Below are 12000 nucleotides of genomic sequence, written 5' to 3'. Positions count from 1 at the left end.
CTAACTACGGCCCAGGGGAATGAATACTCACACTACTGAGTGCTAGGAGAGGGAGCTTCTGAATTGCGATGTACAGTCTTCACCAAGCAAATAAACATTCACTGAGTGCCCACTATATGTAAATCACTATTGAAAGTGATGGAGATGAACTGAACAACAAGATAAATAAGGCCTCTGCCCATCTGGAGTTTAGATTCAAGAACAGAGAGAAAGAAAATAAACATGAAACACATATAATTAACAACGTATTAATAAATGCTATTTAAAAAGAGCTGATGAAAGAAAATGACTGGAGTTGTGGGGGAGAATGTCCGTTAGATTGGTTGGTCAGAAAAAACCTCATTAGGGAGCAAATGACAATCAGCCAACCAAGGACACGCCTGGGAGCAGAAATCATTTTAATAAAGGGAGATCATCTTCCCCAAGTCAGGAATCAGACATGTTGTATCAAGGAACAAAAAGAATTGTGTGGCTAAAATGTGGTGAGCAAGAGTGTGAATATCAGTAGATGAGATCAGGGAGGGAGGGAGGAAACAGATCCGTAGGGTCCAAGAGTTTGAATTTAAGGAAAAGCTGTTGACAGGTTTTAAACATAAAATTGGCAGGATAACTTTTCAAAGATAATTCTAAGGCTGCTGGGTGGAGAATGTTGCAGCAAGACAAGAGTGGCTATTGCAAGAGGTGAATTGAAAGCTAACAAGTTTGTAATAGAGAAAGATGGAGGTAAGTGGACAGGATCTAACAGGACGGGACCAGTGTGGGTGTAGGTATGGAAAACAAAGACGGATTCCACTATGATTCCTAGGCTATTGCCTTGAGCTACTGGGTGGACGATGGCAGATAAGTCCACAACTCTCTTCTGTACCTTAGTTTTCTTTTTTGGGGAAAAGTAAGTTTGGTTACATAACTAAAATGTGTAACCCCAGAACTAGCATTTTGGATGTGCACAAAATGCTACCAACTACAATTTCAAGGGGAAGTGACAGTCAAAGAGAGATTAACTATAAAAACTTCCAATTAACATAAATATTTGCAAATCTGTGTCATAGTATTTTTAGGGAATGTGGATATTTTTGAAACTCTGTATGTTTGGTATCCTGAAGGCCAACTGGTCTTTTGTTGGATATTTAAAGCCTACTAAAACTTTTGCTGTCTTAGAACTTAGTTCTTTCTGTTTGTTCCCTTGGCTAGACATTACATCTAGTCCTTGGCATGACTGCTGGCAGTTTGAATGAATGAATGAATGAAATAAGAATGCCCAAATATATAACTTTCTACAATTTATATAAAGTATGATGGTAAGTCAAATAAGGGCATTGATCTGAGAGGTATAAAAATTTCTTGTCCCCCCCCCCATTTGTCTTCCTTTATGTTATGGCTATTTTCAGTTTTGAGTCGGGACTCAAATATTTTATGGAAACTTCATTAAGATATAACCAATTTAGCCAGGCACAGTGGAAGAAAATCAAACAAGAAAGAAAATAAAAATATTTGACCCCAAAACATTTTTCTCTGCCATATCTTGAAATGGCCCTGCAAAGCCATCCTCTGTGGGGGAAAATCTGCATCTGTAAATAATCTCTGTTAAGCTAGCTAGATATTTTTTTCCCAGGCCCTCCCTATCCTGAGATGATAGATTAACTAAATGTCTAGCACCTTTTAAAGATCTCAATAAGAAATTTGTCATCTATTGTCTCTAATGTAGCCACTCTAAGACTTCAAAAGAACCTTCCTCTCCACAATCTTTTATCTTAACCTGAACATTTCCTTTCTATCATCCCTAGTCTTTAAACAAACTCAACCAATTGCCAGAAAATGTTTAAATTTACCTGTAACCTGGAAGCTCCTGCCATCCCCATTTTTTTAAAATGTATTTGATGTCTCATGCCTTCCTAAAATATATAAAACCAAGCTGTACCCTGACCACCTTGGCACTCATATCTGGCTTAGAATAAAGCTCTAAAAATATTTCACAGAGTTTGACTCTTTTTGTCAATATTGGTCATAACTTGAGAAGCTTCTTGATGTTTTGTCTGTGAGGAAAAGCAGCTGTCGTCAGTTTTAGAAGAAAAAAGGCTGTTTGCACTCCTTGACAGTCATAACCTCTTGAGGAAATCCCCATCAAATCAAGAATACTATAAAAGACAACTAGAATTTCCCATCTCCTTTGGTATTATTTACATATCTGAGAAATATTTGGAACTCAGTACTGAGGTTTCCTAAGTTTCAAGATATGAACACATTTTGGTTGTTATTTCCTAGAAATTTATATTTCTCTGAGACATAGCATACTTCCTTCATTTCCCAGCCCTGTGGTGGTGGTTGCCTGGTAATTCAGGGCATCATTAAAAATACATGAAGTAGCACTGGTGATTTTCTTATCTATGTTGCAAGAAACTTCACTTTCTTTTTTAAGGAGGAAGGGAAGGCCCAGATCCAAAAGTGATACCCAAAATAAAATCTTGGAAATAACCCAAGGTGGATATAAACATCCTTTGCAGATAAAACGTCTAGTGGAAGTGACAAAACTTTTCTTGGCAGGCCTGTTTCATGTTCATCCCATAGTACAATTGTTTGTGAATTAGCGTGATCCTATTCAATTAATCTTTCTCAGTACAGATGATGAAGCCATGCACCATATTGTAATGATACCAGATATATCATAGAAGGCCCTCTTTTTTGGATCCAAAACAATCAAGAATTTTAGAAGTCTGTCAATGGCTTTATTTCTCTGGAATATAGAGCCATTCTTAGTTTTAATTTTTTTCAACAGATCTGAGAGCTTTGACATAAAAGTGAGGTTTCCAAAAAGAGAGACTTGTCTTCAAATTATAAAAGATCTATTTCTTACTCTAACATTAGACATATGGTAGCAGGATTGATGAGTACTCATGTGCCTACTTTTATATTTTTCATTTCTTACCTCTTTTCACTATTTATCTCACCAGACTATGTCTATAAAGTAGATGTTGACTTGAGCCCTTTAAGAAAGAAAGACTTGTCTGCAGCTATCCCACCCTGATTATGCCCAATCTCATCTGATCTTGGAAGCTAAGCAGGGTCAGGCCTGGTTAGTACTTGGATGGGAGACCTCCTGGGAACACTGGGTGCCATAGGCTTTAAAAAAAAAAAAAAGAAAGAAAGACTTTATGCCAAATGCTGCCCAGTTAATGGGCAATTACTCATTTTTTTACAGCAACATAGGACTAAAATCATACTCATACTGAGCATCAGTCGAAAACTCCCATTTTAAATCCAGCAATTCTTTGAGCTGCCATGCTTTCCTCTCCTTCTAATTCATACACTTCTTCCTTGTCTGGAAACATACTGCATTAGTTTCCTATGGCCACTATTTTAAACAATCCACTGATTTGTGCTTAACACAATACAAACTTATTTCACAGTTCTTTAGATCATCAGTCTAGATTTGCTCTATGGTTTCTCTATTCTAGGTTTCACAAGACTAAAATCAAGGTGTCAGTCTGCCCAACCCCTATTAGTGAGATCCTGATCAATTGATCCTTCTCAGTACAGGGGAGATCTGGGAAGAATCTGCTTCTAAATTCATTTAGAAGTTTCAGGCAGAATCCAGTTCCTTGCAGTTGTAGCGCTTAACTCATCATTTCCATGTGATGCTGTTACCTGGGAAGCATCTTATCTCCTAGAGGTTTATCCTCAGTCCTTGTAGGTGGGCTCCTGCATCTCACAACCAGCAACCGTGCCTCAAATCCTTTTTACTCTTAGAATCTCTCCAGCTTCCTCTTCTGTTACATCTCTTTTGCCTTTGCATTCTGCTATAGCTTTCTGATTCAGAAAAAGTTCTCCGCGCTTAAAGTTCATATGATTAGAGTGGGCCACGTGGATAAGCCAGGATAATCTCCCTCTATTAAGGTTCATAGCCTTAATAGATTTTGCACATCTGCAAAATCCCCTTTGCCATCTAATGTAAGATACCGACAGTATCTAGAGATTGAGGCATAGACATCTTTTTGTGTATGTGTTTGGTGGGCAGGCATCATTCTATCTATCTACCATACATGTCAAGTTTGGAAATCTATTCCACGCATCTAATCCCTTTTCTAAATCATGGATTAAGGAGGCAAAACTGCTGGATGCTAAGAATCCAGAGAATAGCTAGTCTATGGAGCATGGTTTTGCTTTAGAAAGAGCTAGAGACAAGGCCAGAAATTGAGTGGAGGAAAACTAGGCAGATGTGCAGGGTTATGGTTTAGGCCAAAGTGGTTCTCAGATTAGGGTGATCTACAGGCTCATGTTCACTGATGCTTAGAGTTTGCATCTGAATGGCAAAAATATGGGGTAACAGGAACGCACTTGATTTTGTTTCTAGGGCTCACAACTTCCAATAGTGACATTAATGTAGGCAATATACTTTAGTCATAATAGTTGGATACAATGAGTTCTACATTTCTCTTCAAAGAGTCAGTAGGTCAGTATGTTCAGTTCTTTGTCCTCCATTTTAAAGTTTAACTTCCTTGTAGTTTCAGTAAACAACTTTCTCCACCAGTGCTAATCAGTAGTTAACATCTGTTCCCCTGGTCCCTTGCTCCATCCTCAAGCATCTCAGTCACCTCCTCCAGTCACCTGCTCCAGTCACTCTCTGGTTACCTGCTTTGACCTGAGTTACCCCTGGTTACCTGCTCTGGCCCTGTCCTGTAACTATCCTTCCCACCAAACTACCCACCCCACCACTTCCAGCTCATATCCCTGCTGTCTTTAAAATAGCCAATTGGAATTAGCCTAGACTGTATGGTCTAACCCTAGCCAACAGGGGAGTGACGCAGCAGTAGGGGCTAACTCCGTCAGGAATAAGAACCCCTTCCCCTCCCTTCTCCAGGTGTGCACTCACCATTGTTCCATCTGTGAGCTGCACCCTTCTATGGAAGTAAATTGCCTTGCTGATGAAATTTCTATTTGAGTGCTACTTCTTTTGAGGCACTGAAAATTAACATATAATATAATTGATGCCTAAACTTGAAAACAGCTGAATTAAAGATTGGTGGTGGACATCTGAGAATCAAGCTCTGAGAACATGTGCCCAGCTGAATAAGCTAAGGGTAGATACAGTCTATCTTTCCCACAGTTGTCTTAACTTAACTCTGACCTCATCAACTTGTTGATTAATACTAAACTTGTTTGGACTGGATAGTCTGAAACATATTTTCTTAGCTACCTCCCATTCCTCTGGAGGCACACGTTTCCCTAAAGTTATTCTCTTCTTCATTTTTGTCTGAAGAATTTAAAATCTAGTAATCTGGGATCTACTGTATATCTGACTCCATCCTCACCTTAATCTTAGGAGCCTTGGACAATCCCTGAAACAGTGGATAATAGAGAAATAACAAATAAATGGATTTTATATCTTTCCCAAAGGGAAATGATCACAATTCTTTGATCATTGGTACTTAAACCCAAAGTAGCAGCCTCCTTCTTTCATCAGCCTTCGAAGAGACATGACTAGCAAAAAGTCTTAGATCTTTTCATCAGAAATGTCTTAGATCTTTTCATGAATATCCCAACACGTGTCTCTAGGTCCTCTGTGTGGTGACAACTATTATCACTTTCCTATGCACAAAGCATTTCTCTTATTTATGATAATAGCATCTTGATTTTCCTTGGGGAAAAATGTAGTCCCTACTCTTAGTCTGTAGGATTAGGACAAAGCTGACCCTTTTCTGAACTCAAAATGTGAGCATTCAACTTAGATTTGACTAATTAGAGCCAATCAATTTTAATTCTCTGAATATTTTTAAAAGTATAGAGAATAAAGAAGTTCTCCATCTGCTGGACTTCATTTGAAAGAATATGAGCTAGGACATTAGCATAGTGGAAAAGGGAGTTAGGATCTATTCCATAAGGTAATCATATGCAAACAAAAATAAAATTCTAAAGCTCACTCTACCATCTGAATAGACTTTTTCCTAGGTCAGGGCACTTTTAAAATGTCACCTGAGAAACTGATTCAGACCTGTCCGGAAGTGGGGGTTGAATATACCTCCTTATACCTCTCTAGCCTGAACATCAACATAGGCCTTTAAGTCTGATAAGAAGTATTTACAATCTATTCTCTCTGAAGCCTGCTACCTGGAGCCTTCAGGTGCATAAACTTTGGTCACTACAATCTCTTACCACAATCCAGGCATTTTCTTTCTATTCCAGGCCTTTAGATAAACTCAATCAGTTGTCAACCAGAAAATGTTAATTTTAAATCGACCCATAACCTGAAAGTTGCCCCTGCCCTCTTGCTCTGAATTGTCCTGCCTTTCTGAAACAAACCAATGTGTTTCTTAAATGCATTTTATTGAAGTCTCATGTCTACCTAAAAAGTATTAAAACCAAGTTGCTGTATCCTGATCACCTTGGGCACATGTTCTCAGGACCTCCTGAGGGCTGTGTCACATACCATGGTCACTCATATTTGGCTCAGAATAAATCTCTTCAGATAGTTTACAGTTTCACTCTTTTCATCCACACAGCAGAAGACAGATAGAGTCTAAGTTTCCCCAATGGAATTTCAGCCCCTGGATCTGAGACAGGAGAATTCCCTTAACCTTCTTGCCGGACTTGCAACAGGGTGGCTCCTTTACTGGGTTCAATCCCCATGCAGAAGTGGGAGCACACAGGTGAGTGGGTGCAGGAGCTGGGGCAAATGCCTTTGGGAACTAACTGTTGGAAGGAACTAACCCCTACCCCTACCCCAGCAATGTCTAGGGGTTGCCCACGATTTCTGGAGCCCCAGAGAGTGTGTGTTACAAACAATGCTCTTTTAGCATTTGCCTTCTGCAGATGGCCAGGTGTTAAAACCAGCTCTGTGGAGGGTCAGGGTTGACAGCCTTTTACAACCTACTCTCTTAGTACCCAGGTTCTTGTCTAGCATCCAGGAAGAATCAGGTCACATGGACTTGAAAGAAGGTGAATACGGAGATTCTATTGGGCAGTGGAATGGCTCTCAGTGGGATGAGGAGTAGGAAAGGGCATGAAGTGGGAAGAAAATCTTCCCCTAGAGTTCAGGCTGTCCCTGGCCAAACTCCTCTCCAAGCCTAGACTCCAATGTCCAGCTGCCTCTCCCTCTCTCGAAGTTCAGACACTTCTCTTCTCTCCTCTGCCACACCACTCTGCTGCTCTGCCAGTGGGTTGGGGTTTCTGTGGGCACAGAATGGGGGGTATGGTGGTCCAAAACGCAGTATTAGGATGGGAAAACAGGGATTTGAAGTTCTCATTTAGGGCCATGGGCCCAGGCTTGAAAGGTGGAACCCTTGCCAGGGACCCCACACTTTTCTTTTCTTCTTTTTTTTCTTCTTCTCTTCTCTTCTCTCCTTCCTTTCCTTTTCCTTCCTTCCTTCCCTCCCTCCCTCCTCCGCTTCCTTCCTTCCTTCCTTCCTTTCTCTCTCTCTCTCTCTCTCTTTCTTTCTTTCTTTCTGCAATCTCACTCTGTTGCCCAGGCTGAAGTGCAATGGCACAATCTTGGCTCACTGCAACACCCACCTCCCAGGTTCAAGTGATTCTCCTGCCTCAGCCTCCTGAGTAGCTGGGATTACAGGCACATTCCACTATGCACAGCTAATTTTTGTATTTTTAGTAAAGATGGGGTTTCACCATGTTGCCCAGGCTGGTCTTGAACTCCTGACTTCCCGTGATCCACTTCTGTTGGCCTCTCAAAGTGCTGGGATTACAGGCATGCACCACTGCACCCAGCCAACTGTGTTTAAAAATCATCTGATTATCTGCCTGCCATACAATCACCTTCACTAAGACAAAATAACAAAATCAGCTCTAAGAAAAAGAAAATAAAACAGCATAACAAAAGATTATGCTGAAGTTTAATGTATCAGCATAATCTCAGGAAACTGTATTATAATTCCATTCAGCAATTGCATAAAAATGGAGATTAGAAAATATCTGGGCAATTTAAGTCAAAATTTCCCCAGTTCTGAGGAAACCATTTATCACAGAAGTATTGCTTGAGAAATTAATCTTTGGCTTACATACTGAATGCATTGTCTAATAAGATTCAAATCTCTTTTGTACTTTGTAAGTAACAGATTGGCTAAACAGGACTGAAAATTTTCCTTCAGAAAAGAAGTATCAGCCTACAATACAATCTCTCTCATGAAAGTGTTGATGAGATCCTGGGTTCCTGCTACCTTTTTGGATAGTCTACAGATACCAAGTGTTATTATAACTCAGCCATTAATAACAACCCCCTACTCACCCAAGAATCTCTGTGGATGAACTTCCAAAAACACAACTATTTATTATTGGAATTTTGAATACTGAAGTAAAGGAGCTCTATTCCCATCATTAACTCATTAATTAAGCCCCAAATTTCTAAAGTCAGCATGTTTTTAATCACTTCATTGTATGCCTTTCATCCTGAGACACAAAACAGTGCCCATTACTCACAATTTTGCCAGTAGCCTTTTCTTTACTGGTGGTTTTAGTTTTGTACGGAAAAAAGAGGTTTTCAGGGATACTGACCACAGGGCTTTAAAAAGTATCCTAATGATTTTTTATCAAATGGATAAACTTCTATTAGGATTTATTTTCATAATATTCCACCTATTTTTACTTATCAGACTGAAGAAGGAAGGAGACTTACCCTCTGGAAGCATTGCACTACCTAAGACCACCTCAGACAACCTTCAAAATGCATCAAAATCCAGCCAATCAGAGCCTTACAACATTGTTTCCATGTGAGGAATGGCTAGTTAAAATCACCCCAGTCTTCTGTCTTACATACAGAGTTCTCTTGTCTGCCAACATGAATGGTTGCTATCATTACATCAGCCTCCAGTGACTTCAATACATGAATGGCTAGCTTAGGGTCCAAGAGTGGATGGGCTTTTCTGTCTGTTTCAGAGGCATCTGCCAACCAACGGGAACAGGCAGACAAAGCGATCTTTAAGTATTCTGCTCCAGCAATGAATAGGCAATGCCTAAAGAGCAGCTCAAGATGAAACTGTGAGAACATGAAGGACACCCATAGGTGTCTGAAAGCCTTCCAGCAAGAGAGCTCTTTTCACATATAGGAATGAAAGTAAACTGAACCAAAAGCAGAGCTGTGTCTACTTGACACAGGGAGCCTCCCTGAAAAAAAGGCTTAATATGAGGGAATGGTGAAAACAATTCAAGAAGCTATGAAGCTATAGGGATGCAAAGGTGCCTGTTATTTGTGAATGGCTCTGTTTACTCTAAGTGAGGAGAGAATTCCCTAATATCCAGGAGGGAATTAACTTGGGAGACATAACATAAGAGCTCTACTTTTGCCTCAAGCACTCTTGTTTCTTTTATCTCATTTTAAACATTATTCCATTAGCAAAATAATATCAGCTTATGGTAAATAATGAGATAAATAAAAGCATTAAGAAACAAAAATCTACCTATAATCCTAGTGAACACAGGGAGTTACTGTTATCATTTTTGGCACATTTCTTTCCAGTTTTATTCCCATTCTTTTGTGTTTATTCAGATGACATCACGCTAAAAATATGAAAATATCCTTATGTTATACCTACTTTTTAACCTGCTTTGTTGAACTTTACATTATTAACCTCTTGTTCCATGTTATTACAAGCTTTTCATAGGCATCATTTTAATAGCAAAAAGTAGTACTCATCATTTATAGAATTGTATACAGTTCTGTAATTTTCCTAATTGTGTCCTCAAAAAAGAATATTTTAATCTATAAACATTACAAATTATATAAAATACAAAAATAAACATCTTTCCCTAAGTCCAACATAGACGTTTTTGTGTCTCACAACATTCTGATGCCCGCTTCTAAGGTGTCTGACTTGCTGTCACCCCCATTTCAGACTCACTGCCATAATCAGCCATAGGCTGAGGGTGGTAGGGAGTACTTCATTACAGTTGACCCTTGAACAAACAGGGGTTAGGGACATCGAAACCCCCTCTGCCCCCACATATTCATGTATAACTTTGATTTTCCAGAACTTAATAAAAACAGTCTACTTTTGACTAGAAGCCCAATTGATTACAGTCAATGAACATGTATTTTGCATGTTCTATGTATTATATACTATATTCTTACAATGAAGTAAGCTACAGAAACAAAGTATTATTTTAAAAAATCGTAAGGAAGGGAACACATACTTACTATTAATTAAGTGAAAGTGGATCATAAAAGTTTTCACCCTAGTCATGTTTATGTTAAGCAGGCTGAAGAAGGGTTTGTCTTGCTGCCTCAGGAGAGGCAGAGGCTGAGAAAAATCTGCATATAAGTAGATCCACACAGTTCAAACCAATGTTGTTCAAGGGTCAACTGTACATACTGGAGGTGTGTTTCATTAGGAGAAAATGTGGAATATACAGATCTATATAAAAAGAGGAGTACTAACTCTTGAGCAACGGAGACACTGTTAAAATAAGCTTACAGCCTTTGAAAAAAATAAATGTTCATTAAGATGTATATATTAACAGCTTTTCAAAAATGAAATCAGATTTTCTTCTTTCGGATTCAGACTGAACACCTCAAAATACTTCAAAATATTTAAAACATTTCACACTAAACAAAGTAAAGACATCAGTTTATCTGCTGCTTCTATTAATTGATGTTACATGTTTTATTTGAGGGTTTTGTTTTGATGTTGTTTCTTTTTTTTTTTTTTTTTTTTCATGGTAAAGGCTGCTTTATTGGCAGCAGTTAGTACAGGTCAATAAATATTGATCCCCAAAGAAGAGCTCAGTTATTTATCAGATTACTGGTCCATAGGGAGCAGAATGAAACTGAACCAAGTGATTGCTGGGATGACCGAAGTCAATCCTGCTTCTTGGGAAATGAAGCCATAGCCAGCTGATATATGGCATATGCTGTTCCACCAGCTGTAAGAATCATGGTGGCTCTATACAAGGGCACATCAGCTACCCAACCCTTTGGATACACTGGAATCCCATCATCTTCCTGGAACAGCTTTTGTTTCTCTGGGACTCTATTTTTAAAATGCCTGTGGGAAGCAGTGCTTATGGTCTTCTGCCCAAACTGACGAAGAGCCAGCAGATTCCGCAGCATCTTGGCTCCATTACTGACCACCAACCGTGACAACTGAACACCAGGAACAAAAATCTGTTGTTGTTTCTTTGAGACAGTTTTCCTCTTGTTGCCCAGGCTGGAGTGCAATGGCGCGATCTCGGCTCACTGCAACCTCCGCCTCCCAGATCAGGCGATTCTCCCACCTCAGCCTCCCAAGTAGCTGGATTATAGGTGCCTGCTACTAGGTCCAGCTAATTTTTTGCATGTTTAGTAGAGATGGGGTTTCACTATGTTGGCCAGGCTGGTCTCGAACTCTGACCTCAGTTGATCCATCCTCCTCAGCCACCCAAAGTGTTGGGATTACAGGTGTGAGCCACCACACGGGGCTTACTTGGAGTTTTTATACATTATATTTCAGAGGAAATAAAGGTATTTACAGGTAAAGAAAGAACTAAGATAATTCTACCAATTTCCTTTATTCCAGCAAGCTCTCCACTGAATTCAACATTATGGTAATCAGCAAGTAGCCAAATAGTCCTTTACATTTTTTCTGTTTTCCCATTTGGGTAAGAAATGTGCCTTATAAACAGTACACTGAAATGATGCAGACAGAGAAGCAAAATGCTTGGCTAATTCCAGTACACATGACCCATTGCCTGAAAATGGGGAAAGTGACCACAGGAATTTAATTTGAAATACTTCCTACTACCACTAAGCCGGAGCAGGGAAAGCCAACAGAAAGAGGAAGTTCTAGTGAGACACACATTGACTCATTTGATACATGACTTCCTCATGTAATTTTCTTGTCCAGTCAGAGACTGCACTGGTTCTCCTAGAAAGATACATAAAAGGAGAAGCCAAAATTCATGGCTTTGCAATGTTAAATCCTCAAACATGGCCTTAGAAAGCCCAAATTGACTAGAGAAAAGAGGAGCCCAGGTTTATGGTACTTAGTAACCACAGAGAAGATGAAAAGGAAAGTTGTTTGTAGA

At 39.4% G+C, this 12000-nt stretch overlaps 1 long non-coding RNA gene and 2 pseudogenes across 1 annotated transcript in view; 1 reads left to right on the top strand and 2 right to left on the bottom strand.

Moving 5' to 3' along the window:
- Positions 1-12000, bottom strand: part of LOC141581491 (uncharacterized) — a 459045-nt gene that overhangs the window by 277472 nt on the left and 169573 nt on the right. The gene's annotated exons all lie outside the window — the stretch shown is intronic.
- LOC120362475 (5S ribosomal RNA) lies at positions 3001-3119 on the top strand (annotated as a pseudogene).
- On the bottom strand, positions 10579-11244 carry LOC101043664 (cytochrome c oxidase subunit 7A2, mitochondrial pseudogene; annotated as a pseudogene).

The sequence above is a fragment of the Saimiri boliviensis genome, chromosome 15, assembly GCF_048565385.1.
Source record: "Saimiri boliviensis isolate mSaiBol1 chromosome 15, mSaiBol1.pri, whole genome shotgun sequence".
Classification (NCBI taxonomy): Eukaryota; Metazoa; Chordata; class Mammalia; order Primates; family Cebidae; genus Saimiri; species Saimiri boliviensis.
Note: the sequence above shows the minus strand (reverse complement) of the source record. Positions and strands in the feature narration are given on the sequence as shown.